General features: G+C 33.6%; 1 long non-coding RNA gene across 1 annotated transcript; it reads right to left on the bottom strand.

The window, feature by feature from the left end:
- Positions 1-643: 643 nt before the first annotated feature.
- LOC149226488 (uncharacterized) lies at positions 644-1,665 on the bottom strand. Its single transcript, XR_016247049.1, has 3 exons — positions 1,452-1,665; positions 1,208-1,351; positions 644-906 (listed from the first exon to the last, which is right to left on the bottom strand). It is a non-coding gene; the product is annotated as an uncharacterized LOC149226488 (long non-coding RNA).
- Positions 1,666-21,709: the final 20,044 nt, after the last annotated feature.

The following is a 21,709-nucleotide window of genomic DNA, read 5'->3' as shown; positions in this document are numbered from 1 at the left end:
TAATCAGACAAAGGAAAAATAGATAAGTATTGAACCTTGTTCATTAAATTTATTTAAATTCAGTATACAAGCCTGTAGGTAAATATGGAAAAGAAACTAGAATGTTGCAACAGTAACAGAATACTGTGGTATATTTTATATAGAAAATATGAAAAGGTAGATAATGTAAATCAATAAATATCATGTGCTTTGAAATAACATAGACAATAATTATAAATTTTTGAAATGTGAATAAAAAAAGGAATGATGTGTACTGTTAATCTTTTTTTAAAAGACTATGGCTAGAACCGAGCATAATGAAATTCTTAAATACCTAGATTTATAAGAAATGTCATGTATCATAACAGGATATAGGAGACACAATTTTCTTTCAATGCTAAAATGTTATAATAACACAAAAACGTAATAAAAATAGAACTAGTATGTCTAAGAAAATCCTCATGTGGATTAATACATGAATTCCTGGAAGAATCGAGAGAAGAACTTTAAAATTCAACCAAGGAAATTATATGCATTGTATACTAAGACCATAAGAGTCATAAAATCGATTACTATTTGCTTATACATAGAAAGAAACTTCTACAGCAGTAGGAGCTAGAAAAACAGTTAAACAAAAGCCAAAATAACTGCTCAGAACCATTAATTACACCAGAAAGGTTAAGAGATATTATAAATCCTATAGACAGTCCAATACATGAATGAATATGTTATTACTTAGCAAAATCGCTCTAGTTCGAAAGGAAATATTTCATTTTCACTCCCTATTCTAACAAGAAGACAAAGGCCTCAGTTTATAGAGGCTCAGTCACCCTTAGAAATGGGATTCTAAACTACTCTAAGTAATTATGTGCATCGACATTCGCTATTCAAAGCAGAGGACTCGAAGTAGCAAAGGAGAAGACCAACCTGAATCAAATTAAGGCATGAGATGTAGGTAAGAGCTTGGATAAAAAATCCCATGAGAAAAATAATTTCCAGACTCCTCTTTACCAGCATAAAACAATTGTAGAGATTTAGAAAAACTCAAATGCAGCAAACCCTCAAAACTTGAAATACTGACATGGTGGGAGTTATTCATTTCTATAATGACTGAGGAGCTTTTAGGTAGAGTCGCGGCGGAGTCCTTGTCGACAGGGTTGAACCTCATTAAAACTTGTACTAAGCTATGAATCAACAAAACCTTTCAGCAATTAACTAAAGACCTTACTTGCGAGTGGGATTACCCTGAAACCCTTGTGTAGAATGATAGCACCTGCAGGCTCTGTGGTAAGGTGGAAATAACCCTACCATAGTTGGAACATTGTTAGAGTGACAAAAGCCAACTGGAAAGACCTCCATAACAATGACAGTTCTGTGAAACAAGAAAACAATGGCGTTAAGGGAGTCTTTGGTCCAAGTTATCAACAATACAATTCACCAGCAAATAAAACCCTACGTCAATTAAGCCTCACCTGTTACAGAGCCGTTTCCTCGAGGAAATCCATACCAAATTTCAAAGAATGTCGGATGGGATGGGTAAGCGATTACCTCAAGCCCTCTGACCATCTCCCCATCGTCAGATTGTCAGCTTGTAGATCAACAGTGGAATGCCCAACACCTCTTAGGGTCGGGGATTTGCACAACATTAATGTGTTTTGGGTGACGACTAAGTCCTGTCATGAATCATAAATGTGACCTTGAACTTTGGTGAATGAATCGTGTAATTACCTGTATACCAATGTTTCATGTTGGGAGGGATTCAAATAATGTTACACATATATTATGCCTCGACTTACCTTAACCCTTGGTAATTTTGAAAACGAATTAAATGCGAGTTATGTTATGAGTGGTGTAATAACAATTTTTTTATTTTTATTTTTATTTTTTTTACTCATGCATGTTACATAATCAATTAAAATAAATTTTGTCTAATGTGGAATTCTATTTTTCTCCTCCTAATGCAGGTAAGAGAATTTTCTTACCTTAAGGAAAAGAAAAAGAGAAGTGAGCCACTCACAATTCGCTAAATTAAACACATAGTAAAGAAATAACTTTCTATGATAAAAAATAACCTATTTAATATTTGTAAAGTAATATAAATCATAGACATATATTTTATGGTTAAGCCATAATTAAAAATTTTACAATGCAAAACTTATACTACAAAAAAATAAATGTTTTTATACTCAACAAAAAATAACAAAAAACATGTAATACATGATATTTAAATGATGGGTAAAAATAAAAATCAAATGTCACATGAAAAATAATTTTAAAAAGAAACCATCATGCAAATTTTATAGCCTGTATGTATGAAACTAATATGCAAGCATGTAAATAAACAAGTTAAAATTTTTCTCATATTAACACACAGATTCACATGATTTAGATGCAAAGCTAAAGGAACTTAGATATATTTATTGATATTGTGACATGTAGTAGAAGAAAGTAGACTGAGCGTATAAATTTGATGACTATCATTACATCATTACCATTTGGTTACATTAATTGAATAATTATTTTATTTATTTAATATTTTTAAACAATTATTGAGAAATTTCTTTAAAATAGATTTATCACATCTTTATATGTCAATGCCATGCTCAAAGGTATGAAAATAAGTATACCTTTGAAAAGAGTATCTTGGAGTGATGCAATCCATGTTATGTGTGGATGTGTGGATGTGAATTTAGATGTGTACATATTACATATCCCAACAACATACACATCAATGTATATATTGTATGTATGTCATTTTAGGGTGCATAATACTTTTCAAGCTTAAATGTTTCACATATAGTAACATACATCTTAATGTAAATAACACAATGTATGTCACTACAAGGTATATAAGGATTTCTTATCATTTATGCAATTTTCCTTTTTCAATGTCATATAATCAATGGTAATTAATTGCATATATGATTTATGTTTCCAAAGCATCCTATGTAATGGCCACACAACAAAGAATGATGGGGCCCTACCCTAGAGCACACCCAAGATGGAAAAGGCTCTCTAAGTGTTGTAAGAAACATTTCACAATGAAGTGAATATTATCCACTAGGTTATTTGGATTGACCTATAATACAACAAAGGTCCAAACCACTTTATTCCCCTCTTTAAGTTGAATCTAATTATCAAATGCAAATGACTAGGAAGAAGAGTTTGAGAGAAAAAACTATAATGACACTTCGAATTCCTATTGTTAGTTCACTATCCAAGTGATTTGGAAGAGAAATGGTACAATTTCTCCCAACTTTGAGATATCTATAGAAAACAACCAAACACTAGCTTAATTGAATCTAAATGATAAACAAAAGCTTCTTCATAAATAGCAATATTGACTAGTTACAATTGTTACAACTAAACTTAAGCAAGTACACTGAATATACTCTATAAGGTTTGGAAAATTATAAATAATATGAATGTAAATCCAATAAACACATCGTAAAAACATAATAGGGGGGTGGGGATTAGAGATATTTAATATAGAAAGAATTTACAAAGCTAACCTCTCATGATGTAATGATGATCTCCTTGCCTAAAAAAGGAGCTCCTCTATTATAACTTCCCTTCAACATTGATACTCACATGACTACAACTATCCTCAAAGGTCTAAGAAAAGTGGAAACTCAATCTTATAAACCCTAAAAACTTTCAGGGTTAGGATTTGGGAACATTAAGCTTACCAAAGATTGAGATACTTTATCTCTCCCCCTCACCTCCTATTTATATGGGAGAAGCACAAATTTGGAAAGAAGGATTTTATTTTTAGGGGCTAAATAGGAACTTTACAAGTAGCATCATCACGTTCACCCTACTATAAAGTTTAAAATCCCAAAATTTCATATATTTTTTCCCAAAATTTCCAGTTAATTACAACTTTACATCATGTGTGCAGAAAATCGATACTTGTATTGAATATATTCAAAGTTTGCTACAATATTAGTTAACATAATAAAAGTTTTGTCCTAAGTGTACACTAGAAACAAATGAAAAAAAATCATAAACAAGCTCTTCTTATATTCTTGCAATGACAAATAAAATAACATAAAAAATAAAATGATATCTTTAACAAATTACCCTAAATTGATAACTTGATTTGGAACATAGTCTTTGGTGACGCATGGAATCAATACATGGGCATGTTCTATAACTATGCTCATATAGAAGAGTTATCTTCCATAATATTTATATAATTTCACTTAATAAAAATGTTAAAGTTAATGTATAATAAAGATTAAAATCTAAGAAACATATATACAAGCAAGCCAAGCCTTTACTCTTGAGTTCCAACAATCTTAAAGAACTAAAGAAATGATGCTACAACGCTCATGAACTTTTGTTGCAAACTCACATTTTCATTAATAAAAATATCAATGTCTTTTACGACTCTATATATCAATGGTCACTTGCTCATATGATTAATTTCAAAACTAGATACAAATTATTGCATATATAAGAGTGGCTCATGCCATTTTAATAGTAAAGAAAAGCATAGTAACACTAGTTTTTAAGATTTTTAATGATCATAAAAAACACAACCCCTTTACCCCTTTTCCTCATTGCCCCAAGCAACAAAATGAATGAGATTGTCTACTAGTGCTCTAGGGAAAATTTTAAGGATGGAAAATTATCTTGAAGTTTAAAAATATTAGCAAATCTCACTAGTCCCTACTATGAAAACTATAAAATGCTTATTAATGTATCTATAAAATGATTCAAATTTACAATGATTTTATATATACTCTCTATATAATGTTGGCGATTTTTAAGGTAAAATAATTTTATAATGTAAAATTTGGGCGAATCAATTTTATAAAAAAAGGAAACTGGCGAATGTTATTTTTGGAAAAATCATGGAAAATTAGCCCAATTGGGAATATTAGCCCCTAAAATTTTCCATGCACTCGGTCTATGCCACAAAGGGTTAAACTTGGTTACAATTTGTTCAGATTATGAGCTAGAGATTTTGCCCATATGTTTCATGTGTTTCTATATGCCAGGACCAATGAATGGGAAATTATATCCTCTGTTTATATGTCATTACCAGTGCCCCGAATCTTCCTGAAATAGGTATATAGTTATTCCTTGTCCAAAACATTATAGGAATCAATTCAAATATTTAATTACTCATGTTCCTTTCTTATTTTGATACCTAGGTCTATATAATGTGTTGCTTCAACCATAGGTGAGTTGGAAACGAAAGGAATCTATTTATTCTACCTCCAAAATATATCCTAACTCATTAATATTTCTTAGCACACAATAAGAAGTACTAAATTATAAAAAGATGTTAATAACAATTAAAACATAGCTTCTTCTCATAATTATATAGAAAAAATTAACTAAAGAGAAATCCAACATATCTAATAGCCAATTACTAATAGATAACCATTTGTAGCTAATTTAAGGTAGACAAAAGGGGGTCGAAAATTTACCATATAAGAGACTCATCACATCATCTTAATTTGGGGTATAATGAATGAACCTCATAATCAAGAGGAGACCCAAGATTTTATTGGGAAAAATGTACTTTGTAAATAAGTCATTATTGTTAAAATGGTTTATTAATAGACATGGGATTAGGTTTCAATAATGAAAATATCATGTAAATAATGAATCACCTTACTTGCTATAGGCTAACCAAATTTGGATGAGAAAAAATGATATCTAATGTGTGAGGTCAATAGATAGTGGATGACTAAAATACATTATTGTTATAGACATTTTTGTGCCTTACAGCTTTGAGCATGAAATGTCCATAATCCAAGGGATCCAAAGTCCCTAAAAGTGTTGTTCCTGCCCCTAAAGGAACAAGGTCAACCAATGACAGCTTCTCCCAGAAATTCTCCACCAAAAACTACTCAAAACTAGTCAAATCAGGATCAATTCATATGCTCCACTAGCTGCCTGCGTTGCAAAGCACCCAAATACACTGGCTAGGTGCGTTGCAACGCAGGTGAATGCACTACCAGGGTGCGTTGAGCGGGAAATGACAAATGGCAAAGTCATTCAACGAGGTGGACAGACAATGGAAGCTTCCAGAATCTTCCTCAATGACACTTGCCTCACTGAGTTCGACCAAGGATGAGTAAGAGGCTCTCAGCCTCCAAGTGGAAGCAAGAAATGACAGAGAGAAGCCACAAGTCAAAACATAAGCTGACTCATCCTCTCTGCTTACATCTATATATGGATCCCTCATCCCAGAGATCCAGAGGCGGGAATTTTGTACTTTGCAGAGAATTGTTGTTGGTTTGAGATTGAGATTAGTGCATTGGGTGATTTATGCTTTGTTGGAGGTGAGGAAGGGATTCCTTTGCTGGGAGGTAGATGCTGGATCGGGACTCACTTGGTTGTATCTCCTCTTGGACTTTCTTATCATATCAATAAAACTATTTGAGTTTCTCCTATATGTTTGTATATCAATGATGTTTTGTTATATATGCATGTTTAGCTTATATCTGATCCTAAGCTATTTATGAATGTAAATCTATGTCTTTTGTGTAGTTTTCCTCTTCTGTGATCTTGCAGGAACTTGGTGAAGCTGGGCAAGCAAGGGAACAGGAAGCAGGAAGCGAACAAAGAGGAGAGCGATTGGATCATCAAACTAGCGAAAGACACAGGTTAGTTACATCCTTCCTCTTCGTTTACATTTCATAAAGAAGAATACGAAAGTAGTTTTCCTTGTTTGTTGCTAAGGCACTGTCACACCTTAGAGTGGGATAGGGGCATTCTGAATAGATACTTTTCCCAACAACAATTATCCAATTATATTCAATGAATGAGGCTTATACCAGGTCAAACATCAAGTTACTGCAATGTTAAATTCAAAATAGCATCAACAAAAACACAATTAAGATTAGTAAAATTCTCTTTCCCAAGGAAAACATACTTTTTCTTGAGTGACAAATAAGCATGGCCACCAAATCAAGTATATTGTGGATCCATGGGATATAATATAAAACTAACTCCATGGCCACTAACGATAGATATTCATGTGACACACACTATGGATCCAAGTTGAAGTATATCAAAGGAGTTGAGCAAGTGAAAACAACTCAATGTCTAGATAGTAGTGAATAATCTAAGTATAATGAACAAAGTCATTATTAGATATGGAAACGTTTCAATATTGAACTAGATTTCACTTATCATTAGTAGATAAATGACATTGAATGTATATGTGATATATGCTAAATGCCTTCAAAAATCCACTATTGTGTATTAATGTACACTATATAAATAATGTGTCAAAGTCAACAATTGGAGAAACTAGTAAGTAACAATCAATAATGAAAATTGTTGTTAATCATGAGGTATCCACTAATAATCAAAATGAGAGCCATGGTACAAAGTAGATTAATTTAAAGTGTGAAGAATTCTTTTGGAATTGAACATTGAAAATATCATCTATTGTAGGATCATTAATACAAACCCACTATCAAATGTGATGAAACCTACAACAAATGGTTGTAGAAAACAATGTATGAAAAGGTATGTAGATCTTGTTCCTAGAGAAACGAATAAGAGTTAATGAGACTAGACTTAATGGAAAGGAAGTAATGAATATCTTCACTTAACTTGAGTTGAAAAATGATGAAGATGTTTTGATTGAATTATTGGAATGATTGAATAAATAATCCATTAGGTACTACTTTCTACTACATAAGTTCTAGTAACATAGAGGAAGACCACTTAGTCAATGATCAATAATGGAAATCAATTTCAAGGCATGATATGTCCCACCAATGAAGAAAATGGAATTAAAGGTACTAGTATGATTCATAATTGCATGAATAAATGAGTTAACATTAAGCATAGGAGGAATCATTGGTTAGGGACCATTAAAGAAATCCAACTGCTATCGATAAGGGAAGAAAACAATGATGAAAGTATCTCACAACATATTATGCATTCTAAGTCTAACACTTAGAACAATGTGCCATAATTGATAGGGGAACACCCACCATAGATTAGAAATAACTAACCTTTTCACAATTGATATTGTGACCAAAAGGGATGAAGGACATAGGTACTCAATGTAATAGGTAGTAAGGTATAACTTCCCAAATAGTAGACGAGTAACCAAGTAGGAGGAATTTACTAATGAACTCAAAAACTAAGGTAAACTACTTAAGGAACAGTTATGAAAACTAACTAACAAAGTATACAACTCAATATATATGCTTCATTCAAGGTTGGAATGACAAACTTAATAAAAAATATATAGACTACTTCCCCACCTCCCACCCACTTATTTTTATAGTATGTATTCAGTTGTTTTCATGGTTAAGAAAAGAGAATGAAAAAATAATCAAAAGGATGCTAGTAGTTGATAAGACTTTTAATTTATTTTAATTATCTTAATGAGAAATTAATCAACTATTCATTTAAATTGTAAATTCGAGGTTTTTTTGGAGCCTGTGAACTATCATGCATTATCTATGCTAGTGCAATATGTTATATGTTAGGAGGTTGTAGTAATGTTATAGTTGTCATAGTTAAAGATTTAGATTTTTTCACAAGTCACTAATATAGCACACCACATTTTTAGGAAATAAAGCACACTTATAACAAATTAAATTGCAATAAATGTAAATCAAGCTGGATGAAAAGGAAATACATGAATTAATAAGAGTGACTAGTGTAACAATATTCTTGATTGACTACAACAATGATGCAATGGCACATGCTTGGAATGAAAATTATGATGGACAAATAAATAGAAAATAAGAGTTAACCATAACACAATTCTTTATCACTAAAAATAGAGTAAAAGTATGCTATAGGAGAGTTGCAACAATGGGAGTTATAACAACAACTAGTTCAACTAAAAATATGAATTTATGTTAGCCAGTGGTTAATATTGTGATTAAGAATTAGAACAATGTAATCTATAGTTGAAATAAATAGTGAGTAATATGACTACAGGAGTAAAATATAGCAAAGTTGCAATGAAAGAAAATTAACGATGTTGAAGCAAAGGAAAGTTATAAGTTGCAACAAAATGAAAACTAAAAGAATTACAGGAAATGTAAATGAAATAGTAGCAATATTAATTAGTTGCAAATGAAAGGACTAAGATACCTATTAATTTTACCTAGTAGCACTAGGCTAAGGAGGGGGCCCTACCTCCTTAGACAAGGTATTAGAAAACCTTCAATCATGCAATCACAAGACAGGCATCAAAATATCAGAACATAAGAGTCTTTATATTAGAGCAACAAATAATTGTATAGAAAATAGAAAAAATGTCTCCTCACAGGATTTTAAGGAAGTTGGGTATTTATACAAAGATGAAAAATTATAAACTGAGTGGTATTCTGGATGGTCAGCTAAGAAAATAAAGCGGCACATATTTTTATGATGATATTTTTAGAGATGGTACATTTTTAGGTAAAAGTTGATTCATATCAGCTAAGCATTATTGGTAGATGGAATTCCCTTCCTGATTGGTCCTCCATTTGTCTTCGTCACTTTCCACTGCGATAAACACATGTTGGTTGTGTTGGGAAAATTAATTATCTTAATTAAAAAATTCAATTCGTTGAGACATAACTTATCAATCGGGGTAAGTTGCTTATTTCAAGGTTATTGTGCACAATATATGCAAGCAACAATTGTTATATGACATTGGTTGATTCCTAATGTTAAGCTTTCTTCAACAAGAACTTGGAACTCAATCAACCAAAAACTTATTTTCACTATTCACACTTGCAGGAACCGAAATCAATTCAACAAAATTCTCACAGTCAAACCTTGTATAAAAATAACACTCTATAGACAATGTTGGAAATGAAATCACACTTGCAGAATAAAATGGCACACATCTATCATAATAACATTATAATAGGAAAAATAAACATCACTCCTTGAATTGAATCCCTCACTTGCACAAAAACATTCAGTCACAACCACACACAACCATCAACGTTTGTGTTAACAATTAGAAATAAAATCAACTCATCAATTACATAACCCATTGACTTAGTCGTCAAAGTAACTAAATAATTTATATATCAACAGAGAATTATAAATTTGTAATATCAATTGAATAGAATCACATAGTTAGTATGGATCAATCTAGGAGTAACTATTCTAACGCACAAGTAATGTATTCAATATACTACGCAAGCTAGTTTAACAAACAATAATGAAAATGTATTAGCAAGAATATGAAACAGTGATAATTGAAATTATAAAAAGAATTGAATTAACATAACCAACAAATAAATAAAACAACTATCATACCTCTACAAGCGCAATGATCCTTGCTAAAGAGGAGGGCCCTTCCTCCTTAACAGGGAACTAGTAAAATCATCGTTCAACACTAACTCAACAATTCATACGTGGACCATGAACTCATAAAATATTTTATTAGATTTGGAAATGGAAATACAATATGCACAGTCTAAAATGATGATGTCTCCCCCCTCCCTAACCTACCTTCATCATATATTAATCTATTATGAAACCATTTGAGGAAAGGTTGGAGCTATTTCATCTACTAACTAGTTTTTTTGTTTGGGTTGTTGTCAATCAACGGTTGAAATAAGAAAAGTTTCTTTAAATAACCAAATGTATCTCACAATCCATGATTTTTTTGAAGAAACCACTTGCAAGTAACCTAGTTGGGTATGTTTTGAAATAAACCCATATCATGGACTTTCTAGATTCTCTTTCGTTTCTTCACAAATTGTGGCCAAAGTTAGTCACCTGATTCTACCAAGCATGAAGTTGTCAAAGTTGTATATCATGTGATGGATTAAACCTGAATATGAATAGGGTAACATAAATCCATATCAATATCCCTAGGAACAAAACCCATGTTCTAGAATTTCACTTGGAGTTGTGTAGATATTCCAAACATAGAGATCGGTTATAGTAGCTGCATAAGAACCACATGAAGAGAACTAGGAAAACCACCATTAGTAAAACTAAAAATAATCCTTTATAATTCATCCAAAAAAAAGGGAACTAATGATAATTAACTACTTTAATATTCATAATCTTAATGTAGCACATTCACGAAGAAACACAACAAGATGGGTAATAGATGGGCAAGTGTGATCAATTTTTTGAAAATGGTTGTTTAGAATGGTGAAAAATGTGACAATTTGGTTACCCAAGATATCCCCCATGCCTACACTTTTACATGTTCTCATGCAAACAAGATAGAGTTGACATCAAAGATTTTCCTAACTTTCCAAATGCACCCAAACTATGTGGTTGTAACATGGATCTCATTGACAACAAGTGCAGTGGAATGCAATTTTCCATCCTCAATCTATTTTCCCTAGTTTCATGAACACCAACTATGGAACTCTCACCATATTTCATTCTAACCTTGGTAGAGATTATTTTCCATGTTTCTATAGGACAATGAGTTAGGAATAAGTGCATCAAACTTTCTTGTTTATTGCAAAAACTGCCACTATGACACAACCCAATACCTCTGCCAACAATCTTCCCTTTACCTTGAATGATTTTCTTGTTGTTTATCCATTGTCCTTCCATGAATGATTCCACTAAAATAATGTTGATGATCTTGATCATTTCTCTTATTCCCACAACAGGTTCTTGTGGAGAAACTTTCCCTTCCATATCCAACAATGGTTCTTTTGTGGCATCATTTATTCATTTTGTGCTTTGTTCAACACTAGTTCTTGTGTGGAAGTGTTGATTCCTTTTATTCTATGTTCAACGCTAGTTCTTGTGTGAAAACATTGATATTTTGTTGTATTATCTTGGTAATTTGTTGCATCTATTAGGTATACATACATGCTATTATGATATGCTTCTTGTTTATCTTTAAATTGCCACTAAAAATACATGGTGTTAAGTAATAGGTTAAGAAAGATTAATGCTTCCATTGTTTAATGCACAATAACCAATGCCACTTGTTAACAACTTTCTTATTACTATATTGATAAAAGACAATAATTCTTTCCCAATAGCATCTTAAAACTTTTTCAAACAATGGTTGTGGCCTCATCCCTGTCCATCATTCATCCAAAGATAAATGGGGGTGGGGAAGAACCAGAATTTATACAGTAGCTCAAGGATTCTCCTCTCTACAAGCTACACACACATCATTGCTGACACTGAAGCTCTGGAAATCCATCTGGTCCCCCTTCTGCCTTCCAAAGGTGAATTTCTTCACTTGGTTACTCATGCATAAAAAGGCACTAACAGGAGAAAATTTAAACAAAATAGGGTTCTGCGGCCCCTTTAGATGTTGCCTATTCACTTCTGCTATCGAAACCTCTGACCACTTATTTGTTAATTGTGTTTTCACACAAGAAGTCTGGAATATGGTCCTCCACAGACTTAGTGTACCCACCCCCTCCCGGATATTAGTCATTTCTCTCTACACCTCCTGGGCAGATCAAAACCCTGAGAAAAAAAACTAAAAACACAGGCTGGAAAAACATTTGACAAGCTATTCCAAAATGCCTTTGGTGGAAAATATTGTTGCCTGGAAATGAATGTGTTTTCAACAACAGGCTCCCGAATTTAGTGGAAGTGGTTGCCAAAGTAAAAGCTTTCTTGTTGGAAATATTAAATAAATCAAATTTTGCCTTTATTTTATCTACAGAAGTCTCTGTGTGGCTAGGACCCTGCGTGATAGGAGAAAGGAAAGAATCAATCAGCAAACCAATGAAACCTCCTACTTGGTGCCTGCGTCTCACTGAGGGTGACTTTCTTTCGTGGTGGCAGGGGACCTCAAAAGCCACTATTTTCTTTGATGGAGCGTCCAAGGGGAATCCAAGCACTGCAGGAGCAGGAGGATTGATTCTTTCCCCAGATAGATCGAATAAAACCAGCTACAGTTGGGGCCTAGGCATAAGTTCGAATAACCAAGTAGAGAGTTACAACCTCTTAAAATCTTGCCAGATTGCGAAGGAGTTAGATTATAAAATAATCCAAATATTTGGAGACTCGGAGCTACTAATTAATCTCTTAAACTCCGAAGATTATTTTTGTAACCCAGCTTTAAACAAAACCTTGCAGAGAATTCGAAATACATTGAAAGACTTCGACACAGTAGACTCATATCATATTCTGCGGGATTTAAACAAACAAGCAGACTTGCTGGCCAATAAAGGTTGCCTGCTGTCTCAAGGAAAACTTAGCATTAATGGAGGAACCTGCTCGATTCATCCTTTGCCTTAGACAATCTACAGAAGGCGATCTGCATGGCCCCAATAGTCAGATTGAGAGTGGTAATTGGAACTCTGAAAGTCACATTCAGGATCGCCAAGCTGCAAGCAGATGGAACAACAGGCAAAAGGAATATAAAGTAGAAGGAACATCACCAGAAGGAACAGCAGCAAATGGTAGCAGGAACTGCCACAAAAGGAACAACAACCAGAAGGAACAAGAACAAAATGAATAGCACCAGAAGGAACAACATCCAAAGGAACAACAGGCCGAAGGAACAAAAGCATAAGGAAAAACAAGCAGATGAAGGAACAACAGCAGAGGGAACAACAACCGAAGGAACAACAGTATAAGGAACAGCACTAGAAGGAACAACAAGCAGAAGGAATAGCAGGAGGAGGAACAGCTTCCGAAGGAATAGTGGGCCAAAGGAACAACAAGTAGGAAGAACATCAGCAGAAGGAACAACAAACTAAAGGAACAGCCTAATGAAAAACACAAGGAAAGGACATGGAATATGATCTTCCAGAGACAATATGTAAGACAGAAAACATGAAAAGCCAAAGCAACCAATGAATTTTTGAATTTAAGCATAGGAGAAGGGACTACGTCCACAGCTCATTCTCATTGCTCAGTTCTTAAAAGCTATTGTCGGTTATAATAGGAGCATGCTCCACTTTTGGCATTAAATATACTAACCGTTCTTGTTAAAAGAAAAATTGCATTTCTCATAAAAATACCTTCTTAAAACACATGTCTTTGTTAGCCAGCCAATAACGAACAAAAATAAATGATCTAACTTATGATGTTTCAATCCACAAATAATTAGATCAAATTATTAGTCTTGTGTTCAATTCTCATAACCCAAATACCTTCAAAAGTAGGCTTTTAATAATTCCGGTGGAGTTGCAACAATTTGTACATGGAGTTGCAACAGATTCAATGGAATTGACATTTCATACAAACATTACTTCAAATAGAGGTAGATTTTTATGGGTGTGTTCATCTCGATTTAATTTCCTTATACACCAAAAATCACAATGAACCATTGCACAAGTCCTCAGATATAACAAATAAGTTTCTATAGCAATTCTAACAAACAATTACAAGTGTAGCAACAAATTGTTGTAAGTGTAGTAGCAATCTTTGATAACAAATTTCTCATAAGTACAAACTAGATTTCAATCAAACTATTTGAGAAACTTTTTAACTATTTTAATGCTTCTCCATATTGAAAATCAGACCCATCCATTGCATGGATCTCGAGATATAAGAAAATTAATTTTAGGTGATTATGCTTAGTATCTCAAAAATTGTATTTTTTTTTTTACTTGAAACTTTGCAAGTTTTCTCATCTTACCTTAATCCTATCCTACTTCAAATTTTATGATGATCTTATGCATGGATCTCGAGATATAAGTAAAATGGTTGTAGGTGAAAATTCTTAATTTCTCAAGAATTATATACTAGTTCTACTTGAAACTTTGCAAATTTGTTCATTTTACTGTAATGCTTTCATCCTCCTAGTTTCCTAGCCATCTAATGCATGTTTTTTGAAATATTCGCAAATTAATTTCTAAATTTTATATAGAAAAAAGTGTAAATAATAAGAAAATACCAAAATTATTTTCCTTATTGTTTGTAGCATGTTATTCTCGTGCATGGATAGGACTTGATACAATAGAATATGGGATTCCATGTACAGATACAATAGGGAAAATTTTAAGGATGGAAATTTATTTTAGAGTTTAGAAACCTTGGTAAATCTCACTAGTACATAATATGCAATTTGTAAAATATTTGGCAATTTTTTTGTAAAGGTATTCAAATTTCTAATAATTTTATATAGTCCCTATATAAATTTTCAGCGATTTTTAAGGTAAAACAATTTTATTCTATAAAATTTGGGCGAATAATTTTCAGAAAAAATGGAAATTAACGAATCTTTTTTTTTGGGAAAAAACATGGAAAATTAGCCCACTTGTGAATATTAGCCCCTAAAATTTTCACTGAGATGTAATTACTCTCTCTTCTCCCCCACACTTGCAACATTTACATGTCCTCATGTAAACAAAGTAGAGTTGCCAACATGAGAGTCGATCAACCTTCCCTTGTAACATATGACCAACAACTCCCAAGATAACAACATAGTCTACATTTCAGGTTGTTCATGCTAGAATCAGTTAGTTTATTAGTAGTTGAATGTCTCTGAATCCATAATTTTTTTGTCATGGAACAGATTAAACTCAAAAACATTCTTATTGTCATGAGTTCGACCAACCACTGCCTGGGAATTCATCATGAACTTGGTCATCAAAGTTTTGATTGATAATGGGAAGGGGTGTTTGAGTTTTTAAGAGTTGTCATCATACAGTTTTTGAGTCAAGGTTTGTGTCAAACTGAGGGTTTGTTAGAGGGTTCACCTGGACATTTGTTTATAGTCAAGGGAATGTTGTTTAAGGCAACATGGTTATAAAATATCACAATTATTTCCCTCTTCCAATTTCACTTATTTTCCTCAAAATTTTCCCCATTTCTTATTCCCCATTTGGTTCCTAACCCAACCTATCTTGTTCCCCCTATCCCTTTATTCTTTCAAACAATTTCCCATTTCTAAAATATTCATACCATCCCTTATTCTATCATAGGCCTAAATCCCCTTTTATCCTAGGCTTAAATTCCCTTGCTAAAACATCATTGCATATGATGAGTGAAAATTATCTACATACCCCATACACGAACTCATTTCATCATTTTCAAACCATTACCTAGATTCTATCTCACTCCCATAGTCAAACATGATTATTTTCAAGTGGAGCACCAATTAAAAAAACATGTCTAATCATGTCATCGGAGATTAGGAATCTATTTCAAACCACTCTAGGGGATCGCCATTTCTACTATTTTTTATCATAGGAAAATGTTTTGGTTTGTCATGTAGGAGGTTTGAAGAATGGTTATAGATTGAAAGGCAAATTGCAGAGAAATTAAAAATTGTGCTACATCGTTTCTACGTAGAGCACTATGCAACTATTGTGCAATGTTTACTTGGGGCTATCAATGCCAACACAAATTAGTTTCAGTTTGTGGGAAGCAGGGGTCAGTTGTGCATCCTGTAAATTTTGTGTTCAACACTTCAATTGAGGACAGTAATACTCTTATTGCATTCTCTTTGAAAAATTTGTTGTGCACACTCAGTTAGCCACGCATACAGTCAAAACTTAAATCTTGAGGTTGTCTTTTAAATGAGAATCATGGTCATTATGCAATGCAAAGTGGCTAGGGTAAATTATAGGGTGAAATAGAATGTTTTCCCGCTCACCTTGAATATTACAAACCTACTTTGTCATCATTGTTTAGTACTGTTGTCTAGTGGAGTCTTGCGGAGTCACAATTATCAAGCCTCTCATTCTTTGTGTTGTACACGTAGCCTACCATAAATTTTAAGCTCAATTTTCTAGGTGTTAGGGCTAAATGGCTTCTACTACTAAAATAAAGGGAGGGGATGTTGTACGCACTGAGACTAGCACTCTAAACCTAGTAAACTCTTCCAAAACCATTAGAGTCGACTTAGAGAATGCTAGTTGCACTCCATTTTGACAAAAAGTTCAGAAAGTGGGTCATAACATGAGATTGTCTAGTCTATTTTCCTTGAACTTCCATGATAACAAAGTCAAGTTAGGAAATGTGGAAATTGTTTTCACAGATAATTTCATTGTAGATGCCACAAGCCTCCCTATCATAGGTGAGAAGTGGTTCAAGGGTGATGAACTCAATATTGCAGCCTTCAAGAAGTTTGTTAAACCTAAGTTTAGCAATAAATTTGCTACAACTTTCCCCACCATGTATCTTCAGGATCATTACAGTGAGCTTTTGAAATTTATCCAAAGGAATTTTACTTGTGAGGGTAGATTCAACAGGGTGTACCAATATCATTTGAGGCTTTGATTGCATTTCACAGAAAAAACCCATGAACCAACCTTTATTCTTACTCAAGAGTCTGGAAAGGATGGAAAAAAAGGTTCAACTTCAAAAGGATAACCACACTTCCAATATTTTTAATTTCTCCCTCATTAAAATTTTGGTCAAGTTTGTAGTAGACACAAAGAATATTTATTGGTTTGAATTTCTATCTAGTATTGGTTTACTACCCTAGCCATAGTCTTTATTAGTAAAAATTTGTGAGGAGGAAAAGAAGTGCTTGGCTACATTGGAGGGATCATCTCACATGAGTGTGTGTGTGTGTGTGTGTATGTATATATATATATATATATATATATATATATATATATATATATATATATATATATATATATATATATATATATATATATATATATATATATATATATATATATATATATATATATAGATATATCTATATATATATATATATATATATATATATATATATATATATATATATATATATATATATATATATATAGATAGATATATATATATAGATATATATATATATATATATCTTCAGTAGTTGTGGGCAGTTATCATTGGGATTTGAAGCCCAAAGTGAAGGCTCTGAGGTCTCAATGCTTTGCTGCCATAAATAAGATAGTCTATTAAATAAGTTTATGTCAGTCAATAATCATTTTTAGTCAGTTCGTTCAATTAAATTTTTTAGCCTGTTAGTCATTTTTTTCAGTTTTGTAGATTGATTCCATTGCCCAATGGATAGGCTTATGGTCTACGGTGTCATTCTTGGCACCTCACAAAGAGGCTTCCATCCCCAATGTTGCTAATGTTAGAGTCAGTTACTTTATTAGTAGTCAAATGTATTTGAATCATAATTTTGTTGTCATGGAATAGGTCAAATTCACAAACATTCTTACTATCATGAGTTCGACCAACCACTGCCTGGGAAGTCATCATGAACTTGGTCATCAAAGTTTTGATCAATAATCAGAAGGCATGTTTGCATTTCTGAGAGTTTTCATCATACAATTTTTTATTCAAGGTTCGTGTCAAACTAAAGGTTTGTTAGAGAATTCACCTAAACATGTGTTTACAGTCAAGGGAATGTTGGTTAAGGAAGCATGGTTATAAAATCTCACAATTATTTCCCTCTTCCAATATCACTTATTTTCCTCAAAATTTTCCCCATTTCTTATTCCCCATTTGGTTCCTAACCCAACCTATCCTATTTACCCTATCCCTTTATTCTTTCAAACTATTTCCCATTTCTAAAATATTCATACCATCCCTTATTCTATCATAGGCCTAAATCCCCTTTCTATCCTAGGCCTAAATTCCCTTGCTAAAACATCATTGTGTATGATGAGTGAACATTATCCACATACCCCATACACGAACTCATTTCATCATTTTCAAATCCATTACCTAGATTCTATCCCACTCCCATATTCAAACATGATTACTTTCAGGTGGAGCGCCAATTAAACATCATGTCTAATCATGTCATCAAAGATTAGGAATCAGTTTCAAACCACTCTAGGAGACCTCCATTTCTACTATTTCTGATCGCATGCAAATGTTTTGGTTTGTTGTGCAGGAGGTTTGAAGACTAGTTACATATTGAAAGTCATATTGCAGAGAAATTAAAATTTATGCTACGTTGTTGCTACGCAGAGTCCTACACATCTGTTGCTCAATGTTTCCCTGGGGTTATCAACGCCAACACAGATAAGTTTGAGTTTGTGGGAGGTAAGGGCCATTCGCTCATCCTGTAAATTTTATGTTCAACACTTCAATTGAGGACAATAATACTCTTATTGCATTCTCTTTGAAAAATTTGTTGCACACACCCTGTCAGCCACGCGTACAGTCAAAACTTAAAGCTTGAGGTTGTGTCTTTTAAATGAGAATCATGGTCATTATGCAATGTTGAGTGGCTAGGGTAAATTATAGGGTGAAACAGAATGATTTCGTGCTCACCTTAAATATTATAAACATGCTTTGTCATCACTGTGTAGTATTGTTGCCTTGTGGAGTTTTGCGCTGTCACAATTGTCCAGCCTCTCATTCTTTGTCCTGTACACGTAGCATGACATAAAGTTTAAGCTCAATTTTCCAAGTGTTAGGGTTAAATTTCTCTTACTACTAGCAGAAAAGGAGGGGATTTTTTATGCACTAAGACGAACACTCTAAACCTAGTAAACTCTTGCCTAACCATTAGAGTCGCCTTCAACAATTCTAGTTGCATTCTGTTCTGCCAAAAAGTTCAAAAAGTGGGCCATAACATGATATTCACTAGTCAGTTTGCCTTGAACTTTCATGATAAGAGATTCAAGTTAGGAAATGTGGAAATTATTGTCATAGAGAAGCTCATTGCAGATGCCACAAGCCTCCTTACAACAAGTGAGAAGTCATTCAAGGGTGATGAACTCGATATTTCAGCCTTCAAATAGTTTGTTAAACCTGAGTTTAGCAACAAATTTGCTACAAATTTCCCCACCATGCATCTTCAGAATCATTAGAGCGAGATTTTGGAAGTTATCCAAAGGTATTTTACATGTGAGGGTAGATTCAATAGGGTGTACCAATATCATTTGAGGCTTCTATGGCATTTCACAGAAAAAAAACCCATGAACCTACCTTTCTTCTTATTCAAGAGTCTACAAAGGATGGCAGAAAAGGTTCAGCTTCAGAAGGATAACCACATGTCTGTTATTTTTCTTTTCTCCCTCATTAAAATTTTGGTCAAGTTTACAGTAGACAAGAAGAATATTTATTGGTCTGACTTTCTATCCAGTATTGGTTTACTACCATAGATATACTCTTCATTAGTAAATATTTGTGAGGAGGAATAAGAAGTGCACAAAAGACATGAGAAGAAGGTCACCCACACAATGAAAGAGACAAATATAGTTGAAGAAAAGGATGAAAAACCCAGCAAGAAACCCAGAGGCAAACTTGGTAAGCAGGGTAAGAAGTAGATTACAAAGGATAAGGAGAAAACTCATTAACCAAAGATTCAGGTGACATCATCTCAAACCACCAAGTTTTAGGTTAACGTAGAAGAGACAGTCAAATATGAGTTCGTGATGAGGCCTAGGACTAGGTCAAGAGCAAATAAGAGTGTGGAGGGATCAGTTCCTCGGGCAGTTGTTGAAATTTCTAAGGATAAACAAGAAGAAAAACAAGATGACAGTAAAGAAGAAGAAGTGAATCAGGATGAATCAATGCAGTTTGTGCAGGAAGAAGATCTGATGAAGTCTGAGCAAGATACCATGCAGTGTGAAGAAGAAAACCTCAAGATGGTTAAAATGAAAGAATCTATTTCTAAGTATCAAATGAAGATAACATCCTTGAAGAGGAAAAACAAAGACTTGAAACATATAGCTCAACTAGCACCTAAAAGGGCAGAGACACCTCCCAAACCTGTTGCTAAGGATAAAAGTAAACATGTTTCATTTTTTGAACAGGCTGAAGAACTTGGAGTAGAATCGAGCATGCCTACAACTAGAGTCGTGAAGTCAAAACAAACTTGGGTGCAATAAATGAAAAAAGTGGCCCAAGCACCTGGTAAGACACATTTTGACCAATGGAAGGAGTACCATAAATGTCTAGAAGAGATTGAAAAGAGTCAGGAGTAGGTTAAGAGGTCCAGGCAACAAAATCAGAATTATAAGAAATATGTGAAGAATTTACTTGCAAATTGTGACAAAGAGGTACATGAGGCATCCAAAGCCCTCAGTAGAGGTAAACATTTTGTTAAATGGTCAATACCTGTAAGAAGACAATGCAAAAGCCTCTATGTCAGGAACCTGGTATTGAATGAAAATATGAGGAGTATGAAGAAGAGTTTAGACAAGGCATAGGGACTATTTAAGAAATACAAAGAGACAGCTAGAAAACCTTCACCTGGAAAAGTGCCAAGGCTAATATCTAAGGCTTTGTCTGAAGCAAAGCTCACTCTACCAGTGCCCACTAAGCACAAAGATCCCACACCTCAAGCTTCAAAATTTCAAGCTTCCACCAACAAGACCCCCAACAAAAGGAAGAGGAAGTAACAGTGCCTTGCATGAAGTTTTGAAATTTTGTTTCTGTCTTAAAGTGTTTACATTGCACAGCAGGGGTGCTTCTTTTTTGGGTTCAAGTTGCAAATGCTATTTTGATCAATGTGTTGGTATGGTTCTGATATTTGGAGCGAACTATAGTATTATGGTTGTGTTTTTTTAATACTTGAGGGTGTATAAGAGGCAGTCTTGAAAAGCTCGCAACGCAGCTATTGCGCAGGCTCTGCCTACAGATTTGCACGAGCATTGAGAAGAAGCCAGTTGTTAGAGTTTAAATGTTTGAACATGTATCAAATGTGTTAGCCAATGCAAACCGTTAGTGTCCAGCCACGTGCCATTTTTGGAAGGAAAAAATTCCATCATAGTCACTACCCAGCTGCTATGCAGTCCTTGCACAGTCAGCAGCCAGTTGTCTTTCTTTTTGTTGTTTCATTCCATGAAGATATTTTTTGAAAATAGATTGGCTGTTAAATTGAGACTTCCGTGATCCATAATAGTTGTAAGAAGAGCTTTCGCGTAAATCACATATAGAAAGAGATCTTTGTCGACGCGTTTCGAGCCAGCAA

The sequence above is a fragment of the Pinus tabuliformis genome, chromosome J, assembly GCF_031772625.1.
Source record: "Pinus tabuliformis cultivar Carrire ecotype Pingquan chromosome J, CPIR1, whole genome shotgun sequence".
NCBI lineage: Eukaryota > Viridiplantae > Streptophyta > Pinopsida > Pinales > Pinaceae > Pinus > Pinus tabuliformis.
The sequence above is the reverse complement of the archived record's forward strand: the minus strand, read 5'-3'. Positions and strand labels throughout refer to the sequence as shown.